Source organism: Pieris brassicae, chromosome 3, assembly GCF_905147105.1.
Source record: "Pieris brassicae chromosome 3, ilPieBrab1.1, whole genome shotgun sequence".
Lineage (NCBI taxonomy): Eukaryota > Metazoa > Arthropoda > Insecta > Lepidoptera > Pieridae > Pieris > Pieris brassicae.
Window position 1 is genome coordinate 718,766 of NC_059667.1, and position 18,706 is coordinate 737,471.

An 18,706-nucleotide genomic window follows, 5' to 3' on the forward strand; every position below is an offset into this window, starting at 1 on the left:
AACGGTGAAGGACAACAACTACAACAACAGGAAACCGACTTGCCTTAGACCCAAAAAGTCGACGGCGTGACTCAGGCACTGAAGGCTAATCACATACTTATAGATATAGATTGACAAACCATCATGAAACAGATAGGTACAGAAATCTCAGACTCACACCTAAAAAGTGCCACTGATTATTATTAATTACATTGGCATTCAAATTTAAAAGAAAATACATTTAGAAATAGAACCTCTTGTCCACATATTGTGTCTTGAACGACAATACCATGAATCACGATGACCCTCATAGCAAATCGATTTGTTACGAGCGTGCCGCGCACCCACTGCGGTTTCCAAAGACAATTTTATTATCTCACAATAAAAAAACAATAATGCGAGTTTATGTACGAAATCGGTTAAGCGATTAGAGCGGGGGATGCCTCGGGTACTACACACCCCGCTTGGGGTGACCATAATAAAGTGCAATAAAGAATGGATAAAAAGTGGAACTATCTCGTGATCCACACGCTCATGAATTCGTTTTCAATACATCCGGAGCCTGGCATAGGTGCCGTGAAAAGGTGAACAGACACCCCCATTTTAAATTAAAAAAGAGTGGTTATTTTTTATTGTGATGGCAACGGTACTATGCGTAGTCCACGTCTCATACGGTTGATTTTTATAATTGTTAAATATTTTTAACAATTATAACTCCTCATAAGCCCACGTAATAATAAAAATATCCCAAAAACTGTACACATAACGAAATCTTCATGGCTTTTATATGACATAATATATGTCTAAGCAATTGCGCTACTGTCAACTGCCATTGTCATATGTCACAGAGCTAATAAATTAACAAAGTCAACGTCTAATCAGTTAACCTTTAATACTTGTTTTTATTCGATTTGCCAATATTACTAGATTTACAAAAATAACGACTTTGTGATAGTCGTTATTATATTTAAAGTAATTTATTATTTCAACAAATGACGTTGCTATCAGTTACGTAATTGCTCCGAGATTGCATTTTAACAAACTTCATACTACGGTAAAATTACAGAACTTTTTATAGATGATATACCTGATGTTTAGTGATACCTCTGCCCACGGAAACTCAATGCTAGAGGACGCGAGTGCGTTGCTGACCATTTAATTGTTCAGCTCTTTAACTATAGGACCCTAAGTCAAATTGGTTCGGAATTACTTCAGTGGGCAGCTGGTTCCACATACTGGTAGTGGCCGGAAAATACTGCCTTAAAAACGCTAAGTTGTTGAACAACAGACGTCGCGGTGATACGAGTGGAATATCATTTTCTGGACGTCCAATAATGAAACTCACCCGCAGGTATTAATAGGAACAACTCCTCTGAACACTCTCCATAGGAAAATGCGGTAGTAGATGCAGAGAGACGCTGCGTCAAGAGAATTATTAAAATCATGGTCATGCTAGCATGATCCCTCTAAATAAACACCCTTTAGCTACTAATTGTGGAGGCGGCAACCGATCGGCGTTTATTGTGCATCATAACTCCACGGATTTGTGATCTTTATTGGGTAGCCTAAAAATCAGTACTTGGCACCTTGAAACACGTTAAAATTTTTACTGACTAGCGATTAAGTATTTCAGTACATATTTAAATATATATTGATTTTTTTATTACGTCAAAATTTACGCAAAGCATATATATTCGTTGCCATGGTTATGACGGAATGAGAATGACTTTGTCATCTACTCATATTTATTTGATTAGTGTATTAGTGTTAGTGCAAATTAGTCTAAGTCCTAAACAGAGGTTAGTGAAATAATAGAACACAAGAACATAGTCTCCCTTGAATAGAGAATGTTTGATCATTGGACACTTTCATATGTTAAATAACCTTATTAGTAAATAAGGTTAGACCTAATTTACTTATTAGTCTTTAGTTAGGTTTAGTGTTTTGTTCCAGGCTCAGTAAAGAAACATGTATTAAAAACATATTTTGTCAATTATTAGAATATATTTTAAACGCCAATTATGACTATGTCCTTTATTGGCTATTTTGTATGTTTTGTAATTGAATTATTAATATAATCTTTAAAGTGTCGCATTTTGAAATACTTAGTTAGGAAGAAATTACTTTACCGATTTAAAATAACAGAATTGCAACATTGCAACGATTCCGCGATTTTAGTGTGCACGGTTTGGGCAACCTGTATATAAATAATATCATAGACACATAGCAACACAAATAACACTAATCAATAGTAAATAATTTGAAAGCCTTAAAACTGAGCGATGTTATAGGATTTAACAAAAATATATTTTTTTAATGTTAACAAAATTATGAAGACGGCCTGAATTGGACCAAGAGCAAGCGCCTGAGAAAAATGATGAAGCTTGAGCGTCCGCTTCCATAACAGGTCGTAGGTTTGAGTCCAGGCCGTACATAAATTGACTTTTATATCTGTACTCATTCGTACGGTGAGGTAAACCAAAAACAATTGTATGTGGTACACATTTTTGATGCAAATTAGAAAATAATGAGCACGTAATATATACAGGAATCGGAGCCTATACCACAGGTTGTAGGGTCTACAACCTGTGAGGTAGGCTTTTTTCTAGTTTTCGATTTCCAAAAATTTTAAAGTCACGTAGATTGTCAGTTGCTACCCTTTTTTAATTGTAATTGTTCCAGTGTTTGTGTGTAAACAAATTAAAAAAAAAACAGAATATTAATTAGAAATATAATACAGTTTTATTTATATATTATTTTCAGCATAATGACAGATACATACAGGGATTTTGATTAAAAACCTCTTAAAAATAATGACGTTCCAAAGCTGAGTAAGCCGTTGGATGAAATAGAAATAAAAAGATCGTTTGGCCTGCAACGTCCCTCTAATTGAAATTTGCTTGCGGTCACAGACAGATTGAAATTTACACCAAAGCTAAAGAGATTTTTTTAAATTATTCGCTGATTGTGTCAAATATAAATTAAAAGAAAATTCTCGAAGTTATCTGTTGATACCGTCATGGACCAAAACACAAGTGACGTAAAGTGCCAGTTCTTGTCCTCCAACATACATACCTGTATATAGTCCTGTCAAATGGTCTAATACAATTGATTAAATAATTTTTAACCCTTTAACGTGAACAATATTATTAATAATCTGACTGAGTCCCGTATTTTATATATTTATGAAGAAGGAAACTCCAATGTGTTGCTGAAATAATGATAGATTTATTCTAACCCTCAGTTCTTAAACAAAAAATGGTAAAATTAACCATAAACTAAACAGAGACAAGTAAAATAATAAATTAAATATTTATAGGAACAGAATTTAGATATTATTTCAGAAAAGTATTCAAAACAATGTAATTCCTATTTAAAATTCGAAAATTTTCTATCACAATTCTCCTTGTTAAAATTCGAATTACAACTCACGATATTACAATAACTAAAACTTAGTTTTTCACACATGATATTGGCATGTTAATTATTTGCTATATTTTTTATTAAAACATAATTATGTATTTACAGTGTATATTCGCAGAGCCTTCGCAGACTCGTGCGATTTCTTCAATACGAAGAGTCCTATCGTAAGTTGAGTGCGATGTATCGTTTTTTTTAAGTTCTCATATTATTTTTCCACGTGTATATCCTTTCTATAATATATATATTTCTATATATTTTATTAATCAAAGTGTCCTCTTTGTAACATTTTTGAGTCTAAACTAGAAAAAATATAATTATTTGTTTACATTTTGATTATCGATCCTAAATCCAAAATCTAGGTGACCCGCAGTTGTACAAATAATATTTATTTATTTATTGTATAAATGATCTTAATATAAAGGAAGTTGGTGTGGTGGAAATACAAGCTATACACAGTTTATCTGTCCATCAGGACGTCGAACATATTTAAATCATTAACATACTAAGGCCAGTGACATATAAACTATAACAATAAAACCATTAAAATTGCACGTAAAACGTCATAAACAAATCCAAACACTGACGCGCCATAGATAGCCGATGCAAAAAACCTGTTCTTGTCGAGAATTCTCATTCGAATACAGGATGAGATCTTATATTCGAATATGTATTAAATGACTATAATATCTGATAAGCATAATTTACAATTGTTTGATATATGTGATATTTTTAGTTTAAATTTAATATTGTTCCTTGTTATATTAGTAAGATGTGTAGTTGGTAGCGAGTTCATTAAATTTGGAATAATGTAGTCTAATGTTTTTTAATATAGTAGTAATAATGGTGATAATATTACAAGTACATATACAGTTGTATATGTAGCGTAAATTTCTGCAATAGGCCACTGAATAAAATGATGGACGTTCAATTTCATGTAAATCCGTGAAGGCATACGTATCGTACAATTTCTCGGTTCGATCAGTGTAATTTTGTGCCAACCATTGTCCGGCTGAGATTATGGAGTAGACTGCATATCGGGAATCCTCTAGTAAAATACATTCGAAAATGTTTTCAACAGTTCAGATGTTATGTAAAATGTATCTTGTTTATAGTACAGTACCTTATCAGTTGCTCTCACATAGTGGCGGTAGTGCAAAAATTGTCTTAAGAAACGCTTAGTTGTGGAACGACGAACGTCGAAGGAATTGGTCATCAACGACTCGAACCGCTCTTCGTTCGTATGTCCTGGCTGTTGAAGAAGATTGTTTTCAAAAAAAGGAGTAGCGAGAAAGAGTGTTTTTTATCGGAAAGCTCACAAAATTGTGTCTTCTTAAAGTCTTATTAGACTAGATTTAGTCAACCCTAGTCTGAGACTCAACATAGCAGAGTTTCGACTTCAGACACCGGTTCATTCCGAAGAGAAGAGTAGCGAAAAATCATGTTATTTTTATCAGAAAACGCGCTTGTGTCTTCTTGATGTTAAGTTGGACTAGATTTAGTCGAGCCCAGTCTGAGACTCTATAAATGGTAACCATGGTACACGTCAGTACTATGGCCAGAAATTTAAAATCAACATAATTTTGTTCATATTTCAATAATTTGTACACAAAAATTATTATGAAAAAAATTCTTAGTGCACTGCAGTTAAACATATAAAAATTAATAAAAAAACACACATTTTACGAAGTCTTAATCGTAAAAAGACAACATACACTACTTGTCAGTAATTCTGGGTCGCACACACCCCGGGGTCAACAAATATCGCATCAAATACAATCTCTGTGATTGACTGATTGCGAACCCAAAAGTGCTAAAGCCATAGATTATGTTCTAGTTAATATCGTTCTGCGAAATTATTTTCATAGACTATAATTTGATAGTTGTAGACTATATTTTGATTTAAGAATATCATTCAACATTCATTAGGGTTAAAATAAATCAGTGGCTACCTTTTTAGGTCTGGGTCTCAGATTTTTGTATCTTTTTCATAATCATTGCCTGCTGTGCATAGTGAATGACACACGCCGTCGACTTTTAGGGTCTAGGGCAAATTTTCCTCACGATGTTTTTATTCACCGTTCGTGTGTTAAATGCACACATAGAAAGAAAGTAAGCACAGCCGGGGATTGAAGCTACGGGATGAGAATCGCACGCTGAAAGACCAGGCCACCACACATTATTATTATATAGTAATAAAAATTAAATGTGTCCGTAAAACTTCGTTTTTAAATTAAAAATACCTATGCAACCTGTATACGACCCTCAAGCCAAATTCCTGTCCGAACCAAACCTTTTCTCCCATAGTGAGGACTTAACACTTTCTGATTCAGTGAAATAACACCTATGACAGCCCAAACATCGACGTTTGTCAATCACAGAAGCTACAATTCAAACCTGTAGAAATTATTAATTTTTACTCAAATATAATAATAATAAGAAATGTGTGCGTGTAATAGTGTACACAAGTAAGAAGTTAAACTTCTTTATGACCTTAACTTTCGAAAAATGATCTACTGTATGCAACTTTACAGAAATTTGTTAAATAAAGTTAAATTAGATAAAGTTTAAGAAAAGGCTTTTATTATCATAGACATGAATACAAATAATACAATTATAACATTTTACCTTATTACTACTAAAATTATTACAGAATTTCATTAATTGTAATATAATTATTACTATCATTGTTATCGTTATTATATACTTTTGTTATTAATGGCTTCGAATCTCTTCTTTCGTGCTAGGGACAAGATAAAGATGGCGCGTAACCGAAAAATGTGACGATAATTTTTGTCCAACGGCGATAAAGAAGTTTCACTTCAATAATAAATGGTTTATCTGGTACAGATTAGTTAATTATAAAAAACAGCATAATTAGCCATTCAAAAATAGGCCTGCAAATGTCATAATAATAAATTAATTATAATTGTTGTCAAAACTTATGGTCTAAATAATTGCCCAGGCCTTCAAAGCATCTTGCATTAAAAAATGTAACCACCTTTCCCTTGAAATCTTTACACGGCACTGAATATATATTTAGAAACACAGTTCTAATTCCTCTATAAGTCTGTCCATTGAATACGCATGAGAGTTTATTCTTTATGCTCTTTGACAATCAGCAAAACCTTTCAAATATTCAGGATTGTATCCATCGCTTGCCATCAAAGTCTATAATAAGGCAGATAGTGTATGCAGATCACGTGTCCCGCACAAAGGCGTCAAATTTGGCCGACGCGGCGTTTATACGACATCTCACATTCATGCGATGTATATGAAAAATTGTCGTTATTCTACAATATGACACCTATCCGCAGAGTTTTGACAATTGACAGACCTTTTGCTGTAAAGGATAAACAAGTACTAAGCTCAATTATGAAAGATTTTCAAAAGAAAAAGCCTACAGGAGCTGCTACGCAAGATAAATATGTACATTATGTGGATCCAGCTGCCTACTGCAATATTTCCGAACCAATAAGAGTTACCAAGGCAAGAGAGTAACTTAACAGAGGACATAGAACTGAGGCAAACAAGCATCACCTGACATTTGCCCACGGTTCTATAAAAAAAATATATCAAGATTTATGTGTTGACCAAAATTTGTGTCGCAGTATTTGTCAATGCTAAAATCCCTAAACATTCAGTAGGTATTCTTAGTTGTATTAAAATTAAAATATCCATTTAAAAGTTGTAGTTCTGGTAATGTCCAGACATCTAGTTGGTTAATTCTTTAATTCCTTAATTGCTGGCCTTCCTCGGTAAACCTTCAGGCTGTCTTAAGAGTATGCACATGAATAAAATTTAAAGTAAATTAAAGAAACTACTGGGATAGTTAAAATTATGAAATATAAGGTTCGTTGTCTTAGCAGTGTTCTGTAGAAATTAAATATATGTACAATACATATTTTAATTAAGTAGAAATAATTATTTATTTCTAACACACAAATACCTATACAGCATATTTACAACTATCCTAACCAACATTGTAATAATAACAATAATTAAATATTGATAAATGAATACGCTGTAATGCGATATATTTATCAATCTTTAATTATATGGAGCTTTCCTCACTCAACGAATGAGTCATTGAGCGAGGGAAGCACCAGTTCTGAGGTCACCTGTACTATCCACCAGTTGCCAACATTTATGATCCCATTATTGTATATAATATATTGACTTTTTTAAATTTTAATTAAATGTTTAACTTTCAAAATTGATTGATTTGTCACTATGGGAAATTCACACTGTTAACTCAATGACTGTAATAAAAACTTAAGCTCTTGGGTCACGAGCCAAGAGTTGAAAGCCCTACTTTTTCTTCGCAGTCCCATGAAGCGTGTCTTGTCCTGTCCCGCAGTTAACTCTATTTACGCAGCCATAAAATTTTCCTTCTTCTGGGTTCTTACCCATTATCAGATAATATTGTGGTAGCGAACGTAGCGCAACGCAACGCAATTTTCCACTAATTTCAAGTTAGTGCATAAGTTTGCTAGTCATAGTTAATAATATTAAATCTAAATCACTGTCAGTGTCAGTGTCAGTGAGGTCAAAAAATAGGTTTTATTTGTAGTATAATCTGTGGAAAGGAAACCCTCCACGATCCGATACGATAGTGTCACAAAGGAGCTTATTTCCGCCCGACCCCGCCATAAAAGACATTATATTTTCTTCACAAACAAAATCAATACAAAACTCGACCTTATGAGCTTTGTGAAAAGGCCAAATTGGTTATTTATCAACGAAATAAAAACTACAAATGTTGATAAGGTTTTGTAAGGGCGCGTGGTATCAATGGACATGCATTTTATTAAATTTTTTAAATACTAAACTTTGATGAGCCTCAGAGAGGTTTAATGACGTTCGTTATTTATTGAACGATATGTATTATGGTTAAACAGTGAGTCTTATAACGTATATTTTATATACATACAGAAGCAGCGTATAATGTTTTTTGAAGACTATATACGTTGTCTATATTAGGGCATTAGTGATACACATCAGAATGGCCTTGTAGACTAAAACTCAGTGCGGCTGTCTATGGCGACGTGCATATCGTTAATATTATAACATTCAGTCTCTTTCGTAAAGATAAATATATGTTAGCGCTATATTTCTATACTTCAGTAAATATACCTATTAAAAAAAATATCACACTTTTGAGTAAAAGCATTTAATGAAGTGTCTTAGTGGTTCGTTCCTACATAACTAAATTAATAAATACAAATGTGTGTATTAATTTTAAGTACATATGCATTACAATGTGTAAGATTTGGGAACCCTTTAAAGTAAAAAATACGTGCGTCAGAGTTCCCAGCTCTTCCATGACAAACTTAATTATACATTCCTTAAAATATATTTATAACTGGTCAGACATTTCAATCCCATCTGATTTTAAGTAAGATGTGACTTATTGGTGGGCACGCCGGTCCAGAAGATTTAACCAGCCTATTTAACCGCAGCTTAAATGAACCCATATCTGTCTAGAGTAGATACCGTTTGTTGTTTCTACAAGAGTGTAAGTTGTGTAAATATATACAGACAAAAATCTTTACTCTCAACATTGATCGCATTTGATTTTAAATTAACTTCTGCGCATCTAAAATAATAATCTTTGCGGAACGAAAGAGTGCAAGCAAAAAGCGAGGTAGGGTGATAACAACAGACAATGGCAGCTAGTGTAGTTAACAATGGTTCGTTTGTGACGATTCTTCGCATAATATCGGGGCGCAAAACGTTGTAATTCGATAAAAGACGCCTTTATGAGTTGTGGGCGTGACTTACTTACTGATTACAGCTTCTGTTTGTTGACTTATCAATGACGTACTTCTTTTGTTTTATTAAGTTTTAATTTTCGTCATTTTAAAGAAAGTTTAAAGCAGCTGAGTTTCAGCATCGGACGTCGAGGCAAAACACAAAATTCCACCCGTATCACCTCGACGTCCGACGTTCCACGACTGAGCGTTTTTCAAGGCAATTTTTGCCGCGCACCACCGCTATGTGGAACCGGCTTCCCGCTGAGGTGTTTCCGAACCAATTCGACTTAGGGTCCTTCAAGAAAAGAGCGTACAAATTCTTAAAAGGCCGGCAGCGCACTCGCGAGCCCTCTGGCATTGAGAGTGTCCATGGGCGGCGGTATCACTTAACATCAGGTGAGCCTCCTGCCCGTTTGCCCCCTATTTTATAAAAAAAAAAAGTTGAACATTTTGTTTAATCATTGAAAGTTTGTAACAATTGTGATTTTCCCAACATGATAGTTGGAAAAATCGGTGCAAGATTTAATCTAATCAGTATTCTGTATTAGCTTCATGATCATTTGTCAATCTAATAGGCAAGTAGGTGGCCTCCTGTGCCTGACACCGTCGAGTTTTTAGGTCTAAGGCAAATGTTCGTCACGATATTTTAAGACACAGTTCGAATGTTAATTAAATGCGCACATAGGAAGTATAGCCACTAGGCCAACAATACTCTTAATTAATACTAACATTTACAAAACAGACCTTCGGTCAGAATCTTCGCGAGTTCCATTATGGGGTCTGAGCTTAGTTGAGACGAGAATAGGCGGTATATTTTGCACTTGCTTTAGTGCAGGGTTTGCTCCGTTTCGACAGAAATAAACAGAGCCGTTTGTCATTTTATGTAAGAACTTGAATACAATGAAAACATCTTTTTAAAGTCGCTTAATATAAAATCGATACAGTGGGAGTGATTCGCGCACAATGCCGCTGCAACAAAGCCTCAAAGAGCTTATAAGCTAGCGTCCTAATCGGATAACGTGTTCGTATAAAAGTCGCGCATACTCTTATACAGATAGCCAATGATATAAAGACATAGATGAATTTGATTTTATTGGACAAATCTACAACTAAATAATCATATTTTACGGTGTCCCCAGAGCTTGCTTGGGACTGCTGCCAGCATTAAAGATACACAGAGACCAAACTTTTTAGTCTTATATTTGTTAATTATTACTATGTAGGTTGAGAAAATTTTAAATACTTTTTTTGAAATAATAACTTAAAATTATATTTAATGTTTATATAATATGTTTCGCGTGTTATTTTATATGACAATACAAGAGCAGTGTTTGTGACGAAGGTGGTATGAGTGGAATTTCTACCTCGACGTCCGATGATGAGACTGATCTGGAGTGGCAGCGCGTACGGTGAATAAAAACAAGGCGAGGAATACGGTTAGATGCAAAATAGACACGTGGATCAAGTGGAAACCTAATTATCTATTGAAACATAATCAACTGATATCATCAGAAGTCCCAGGAGCACCAGCTACTGCATTTTTGAAACAGCATACATGGAAGCCTTAGCCTGCGACCCAGTTTACTAAATATGTCGCACGTGAAAACGCCTGCCTAAAAGGACCGTTTTCCTTTATTTTGAGTGCATTTTTTATAGAACAGGAAAACGAGCACACCTGATGTTAATTGATACCGTCGACTATAGACACCCACATTGACAGAGGGCTCGCAAGTGCCTTTAAAATTATATTGAACATTAATCGTGATCACTAATTCTTTATGTATCCAACTAATTTTATCTAAAACGTAACATTTAGTCCCCCAATAGTTCGTGACTATTTGCTAAAGCGTCATTATGCTTATTTAGCCACAAAACCGCTTAAATCACATCACAAACCGCGATTATGCATGCCATTCAGTGTCTACAATGGATACAGTAGACCATTGACTAAATAATTATCGACAATTGTTAATATTACATAAAATAAAGTGATTTCTACCGAATGATGTAATTGTTTTATTTATAGGCAAACGGGCAGGAGGCTCACCTGATGTCAAGTGATATGGACACTCTCAAGGCTAGAGGGCTCGCGAGTGCGTTGCAGGCCTTTTATTAGAGGCCTCGATATTATTCGCAAAGGGTAACTGATGACTTTTTATTTATTTCATTTCTACGCCACTCACTTGTTTGCACTGTCTGCCTAAAGCTTTGTCACCTTCATCTACCACTTTCTTAAAAACAAAATTTTCACTCACGACTCAAAACTATCCATCTTAACCAACATCTTAGGCTGTCTAACAGTAGTTTAATAAAAATGTAATTATGTATAAATTACTATGTCGAGTGTGTAATTTTGTAATTGTAATTTTCTCTTCAACCAACTATTATGAGCGTTATGTACCGGCTTCAACTGGTGAACAATAAGATTTGTTATATGTTTCCTGATAGGTTTCACTTTGAATAATCAACAGCGCCTAGTAAAATCACTGACACGCGACCCATCATACTCGTACGATCGACTAATCATTCAAACGCGTTTCGTGTTTTGTTTAACATTCCCTTTACAAAAGCCACTACAACCAGAACATCCAAGACTTCGCCTTACAGAATTACTATGTGTGTGTATCAACAGTCCCTATCATTTTGTCTGCTTGAAGAATCCCAAAACAGTTTACACGAATCAATCAGACATCCCGAACTCCATTTGGATTTCGGGAGGCAGGGAAGGCCCTAGGTCAAGTGAACAATTTTTTGAACTATGAAAATATATCAGTTACAAAAAACAGGAACATTAAATCCACGAATAACCCATAAAATTCTACAAGATACGTATAAAAAATATGGTTCACTTAATAATAATAAGCCATTTTTATTTCCATATGCTTAATTTCCATTACAAATGTTGTTCAATAGTATTGTTAGCATTTAGTTATAGTATTGTCTTTTGTTAAAATAGCTTTTATACGGTAAGAAAAACACTTTTTAAACAGATTAAATCTATGTATAATTATTTCTTAGCATTTACTTAGTTAAATGTTAGGAGTAATATGTTAGTCGTCTGTGGATATAGACACCTTTTGGGCGAAGGCCCTTTCCAAATGTATCTTTGCCAACAGGATAAGTATAATGAGTATGTATATTGTATAATACTAATTAGTGCTAGCCTTGTGACTTCAGCAAACGACACTAATGTCTGAGTTCGTATTTAACTAATCATCGTAAGTATAGCTTCAATTAATTAATAACTATAACTAAATATTGGACTCTTCTAGTGTATCAAGTATCTTCCAGAGTGATGCTTCACAAAGTGACCAACACGGTTAGGTGGATATGAAAGAGTTTATTTGAATAAAGCCAGCTTCCGCCTTTCATGCTCTATATTGTGACGTAATCTAAATCATTCCGAAAATACCACAAAAACCCTTGAAAGGGTATATAAGTATGAAAATGAATATCATTCGTATAAAGGAATTTGTTTTGTATTTTCCTTGATACGATTATCTAAAAAAACAAACACATTTTAATTTAGAACTAATCCATTTCAATGCAAACTTTAAAAGATCTAGAATTATAGAGCCTTGCTTGACAATATACATAGCATCATTATTTAAATTTATTAGAATATCATTTATTAAAACCTAACCATAATAATCAAATTATTATGTTATTGGCCTATTGCAGAAATTCTATTGTATATGAACACTCGTAATATTAGTACATTTAGTGCAATCAACTGCGGGTCACCCAGTAGCCGTAGTCGTAATTAGGATGAATAAAAAATATGCTAAGAAGAAATGTGAAAAGTAATCATAAAAAACAAATACACAGTATTTACAATTTTACCTACGTTTGTAGTGTACCTTCAACGTTGGCAGCATTTCCTCGCTGTATTGCGATACTCATTCGTTGAGCGAGGAAAGCACCAGCTCTGGGGTCAGTGGTACTATCTACCAGGTGCCCACTTAAATCTTTAATTAGCGCCTACGCACTTGAAACCCACAGCCGAAGAGTCTCTACTCCAATGGGAACAAAATCTATTTAAGATTTAGTTTTAAGGTTTAAGATTTAATATTTGATCTCATTATTATGTTCCGCCTGCTCTACGGCCGCCCCAGCTTTCTTGCTCGTCCGAGGGGCTAACGGACACACAGTATCCCAAAACATCAATTCTATTTAAGTTATGAATTTTGTATAATATCATCATAGATGACTATAGTTTTATAAAAAATAATTAAATTAAAGTTCCCACAGAGCTTACAAATGGTCAATTAACGATCTCTCTTAGCCTAAAAAAGCGTAAGTACGTCAAATACACATTGTTAGTACATACTGTATATTTAGATTTTATAAATTAAAAATATACAATTGTTGTTCTTTCAATTTACGATATAGCTATAGTTCATTCGTGAAGAATGAGGACCATAAATAATAGCAGTAAATAAGTGTAAAAATATTGAAAACTGTCAGAGCTGGTGAAAAGGCGCGTAACTGAATATCCTCAGGTTTCCGGTCGCGTTCACAACAAAATACTAAAACGGATATTTTATATGGCAATACCATAGACAAGATAAACAAAAGACAATTTAATTTTTTTTTGCATAAGTAGAAGAGTTTTTGTAATGTAGATTTATATAAAAATTTAGTTTAGTACCGCAATTTTACAAACGCAATAGTGATTAAGACTCTCAGAATAATTATGTTTGTAATAGCTTTGCTGATTAAAAATAATATTGATGCGTACCTCAGTAATGCTTCAGAAATCGTTATATTTACCGGTTTTCACTGCGTTCGTTTTATTTCCTTTTTCATATTCCTTCTATCACATTCTATCTTATTGTAAAAAGATGCGAAATTAAAAGTGTACAAGCTGGAAGTTTTCATTAAAAATTCAATTTATTCTGAAACAGCTTTTTGGCAAAGCTTACTTAATATACCTTAAAACTATGATTCTTAAATCAGAAGGATAATATTTCCTAAAATGTATAAATACAAAACAAAACACTATTATTCTACATTATCTATGGGTCGTGGGACCCAAGCTGGGGAAGCGCGAGATTTAAAATTGGAAGCAAATAGGCGTTAAATGGCGGCGTGCGCTGTCATAACGTCATTTCGCGTTCATCAGTGAGCGAGACAGCATCGTTGCAGGTTTTATTAGCGTAAGAAATGGCGGGCCATTTGACTACAAAATTGGGATTTGCATCGAGGTAGCTGATTGCATTTTCTTAGTACTGCACCGTCATTAAATTTCGCTTCAAGACTGGGGCTAAATATTGCTGTAACCCGTACCTGGGTATAACCTACGGAAATTCAATTACTTGGCCAGCTTGGAGTGGACAATTTATGCAGTACTTATCCTAAAGCTTTTAGCCTTTAGTATTTAATTTCAAAACGACTATAAGACAGTAAATCTGTTATTTTTATGCTCCGGTGAGCTAACTCCCTCTTACGACTTTATTACAACATTAATGATATATTGATATATTTTACAACAATATACCGTAATTTTGTAGTTCGCGGCATGAAGTTTCTATTTAGTTTAAAGTTTTTTGTAACGTTTGCTTGTTTCATTTTTTCCTGGCTAGTTTGAAATTCATAATTGATGTGTAGGGATGTGAGTAAAAATTGGAAGTCATATAGTATTTGTATTTTTTACGTACACATGTTGTTTTAAGACTTATTAATATTTTTTTATGCAGCTGGAGGCAAACGGGCAGGAGGCTCACCTGAAGTTGTACCACCACCCATGAACACTCAGTAGCGCGTTGCCGGCCTTTTAAGAATTGGTACGCTCTTTTCTTGTTGTTCAAAGTCGTATTGATTCGGAAATACTTCAGTGGGCAGCTGGTTGCCTGCCTGCCTTAAAAAACGCTCAGTTGTGGAACGACGCGACGGACGCTGAGGTGATACGGGTGGTATTTTGTATTCTGCCTTGACGTCCGATGATAAAACTCAGCTACAGGTATTAGTCCGTACAATTCCTCTGAACACTCTCCATGATAAATGCGATAGAAGATACAGAGAGACCCCACATCTCTTCGCAACGCCAAGGAAATAAGGTGCTCGGAAAGTAACTGGTCGACGAGTAGAATCGCTCTTTGTTAAATACGGTCAAGTGGAAGTAGATGGTAGTGGGGAGCTCCCGCCCAGAGGTGAGAAGAGTACTCCGTGTGGGGACGAATTTGCGTTGCAATATAGAGTTGCAAGCGGTGGTTCGGAGTGAAGTATCATCTCCACCTTACTGAGCACACCAATCTTCTTAGAGGCTAGTTAGCCTCTCCTTCCAAATGACCGCGAAACTGAACGTCATTTTATATGACAACGCCAAGTATTTCGATGCTAGCTGAGGCTTTAAGGAGTAAGTCTACAAAGGGTGTTTATTTAGCGAAAAACCTAGTGTCTTCTGGGAGTTAAATTGAACTAGAATTAGTCTACTCGTACGTAGCAGAGTTTTAACTTCAGACACAAGTTTGTTCCAGCACTTATCGACAACTACCCGAGAAATACTTGCATGACAAGTGTAAAGACTGCCGACTTGCTGTCGTCCGCAAAGCAATGAATGTTGCTAAGTTGCATACAAGCGGTCTTCCAACACATGCACTAAAAATAAGTTTGTAGAAAATGGAAATATCATCATGAATTAACTTAAATATTAGTTTAAAAGTCGTTAATAGTAGTCGAAATTAGTGCACAGGTTACAGCACAACTACATGTTTGACAGTTGCAAGCTAAACGTCAAAATTATAACAATTAACAGAGAACAAAAACTATTTTACGTATAATTGAAATCGTAAACCAGCACGTTAGATAAAAACGACATTTTCTTATAAATTTGATTTAGATTGAATCGCTTCTTCGCTTCAATCCAGCTATAAGTCAACCCGAATGTTATTTCAATGTAAATAAATTGATTTATTTTGAAAGGTCGTCTGACTTTTTTATGTTTAAGGATAAATTTTAGATCGATTAGAATACTCATGTGACCGACGCTATAGCTTTTTTTTATAACAGGGGCGAAGTGCCGGTGGGGCAGTTAAGTGATAGAGACATAGACACATAGAACGCCCATAGACACATTGCCAGTGGGCTCTTTCTTTAATTCTAAGTTGAATATTTCAGTGTGCAGTTGTTACCCAGATTGGTGGTGCAAAATCTGCCTTAAAACTCTCAGTTGTGTAATGACGTACGTCGAGGTGATACGGGTGGAATTCCGTATTCTGCCTCGACGCCAAATGATGAAACTATATATTTATATAGTATATAAGCTTTAGATTATAGCTTTAGGTGGTTTATCGATTAGGACAAATAAAGTTTTTATTTTGAAAAGATAAAAATCGTTATTGCGAACGTGTTGGTATTGTATTTGTATTTCCTAAAACGATTCATAAAATACCTAGGGTTAAATTCTGAAAACAAAGAAAGCTTTTTCGAATTTCGAACTATCTATTCTATATTTTCCAGATAGGAAGGTGTATTATATAAAGAGCAGTGTTGGCACTATACCTTAACGACTCTCATCGTTGAGGTCGTAGGTTCGATCCTTGCACCAATGAACTCTCTGCCTATGTTCGCATTTAACATTCATTCGATAGGTGTGGGAAAGAAATATAAACTTATGTATCAGTAGAGGATTTATGGCAATTGAAATGTTAAGTACACATACTTTTTTGTCGCAACGTGAAACGCTAAGCAAATAAATAATATTAGGAAATATAATAATTATAAGATTAAAAATATATAAGAATATACATAATTAAATCATGGTCTATCACAACATTGCCTAATCAAGGTCCTTGTTGTAACAAAATTATAAATATCACCTGAAAAGGATGAACATAAGGAATGCAATAAAGTTTTGAGTATGACTTAAAATTACTTAAAAACCAAATTAATATATCAATCTTACTTTAATAATGAAGAGTAAATAATTTGAACCTTATAAAATCTCCACAATTACACTTGACAATAATAAATAACTGCGACGCCCCTTTAATCCCCGTAACAAAGCGTATAATTTCCTCAGTCTGTTTGTCTAACCGCGAGCACAGATTAAACACCGATAAATAAATACTTAACGTTCTAATTCGTTTACTTCGCGCTCCTTGAATAAAAATTATTTAGTCTATGGTTTGCCATTCAATTTACTCAAAATGGATAAACTTGTTTAATTCTCGATAAATGTAAGTATAGCAGCTTCCCGTGGTTATTCACGCAGTAAATATGTCGAATGTAAAAACAGTTATTACAACATTTCGTTAATAGCAAAACAGCTCGAATACAAGAGAAAAAGTGTTTGTTTTTAAATTTCATATTTATCGTAGGAAGAAATCTTTGTCTGTCATAATAGGCAAGAGTTAACCGTCCCATTTTCTCTCCAAGCCTCCATTCCACTATAAAACGTTCACAAACGCGTTCAAGAATAAGAAGTAATAAGCAGTTTTCTTTCGCGCCAAAATTGTCTTCCATAATAGCGTCTCGAGATACCGCGCCCGCCATAAAAAGAGATAAACGACCTGGCTCTATTATTTTTGCTCTTTAACAATAGCAATGTGTGCATGTACTGTTGTCTCGTTCTGGCACGCGACGCGCTCAGTCGTCCGTTTCGCAGAGAACAAGAGAAAACAAAAATTTGTCGTACGCCCCCACCTCACCCGCTAATGTTCAGGGAGACAAGGAAAATGTTCCCCCTCTTTTGTAATTTACTCGAAAAACTTAATATGAGTCAATTAAAATTTTATTAAAACATCAAATTGAGTGCTCTTCAGTATGTAATATAAGCTGTATTTTAATAACGGTTGAGAAGTTAATTGCGTGAAAAGATATTTTAAGAAAAGCTTTTCATGTTTTAATCTAAAATAAAATAATGACACATATGTGGGGTAATATATAAAACTTCGATTATCTTTGAAGAATTTATGACTTAAGTGTGGGTTCAACCTATATTGTTCGCTTTTGTGATGCATTCTGTGGCGACAATAGCGCGGTGTTTTGGCGGGAGAAAAGGCGGGAACGTTATCAGCGGGTGCCATTATGGCAGCTTATCAAAGAAACTCGCTTCCGCAACTCCGTTTTTCTTTTACGGTCACGTCTGGGCGGCTGACTTTAAGATAGCAGAATGCATAACATGTTTGAAACAATACTAAAGGAACTTGGCACTGAGCTCTCATATTCGCCGCTTAATTACGTGTTATATTGAAACAAACCATAATTTAAAGAGTGATTACTATTTATTATGAATTTAGATATACAAAAGGTTCAGCGTTCAGAATCAACGCTTCATTAGACATTTTCTTTTGCGAACTAGCGAACTTTGGAATTGAGGATTTGTAAACGATATAATCCTAGTGGGGGTTGCTGCTTGTAATACGCAAGGGTCTAAAGCCATGCTGGCAGTCTGACAAGTACGGATCTACTTCGAATATTTTAGCGGGAGACGATAATATAGCCACCGGTCTATATGCTTTCCACAGCGTCTTTTCGATCGCTTTTGGGTATAGGAATCATTCTTGTGATTTCCCAGCAATCTGAAAAGTAACCATTGTCCAGGCATA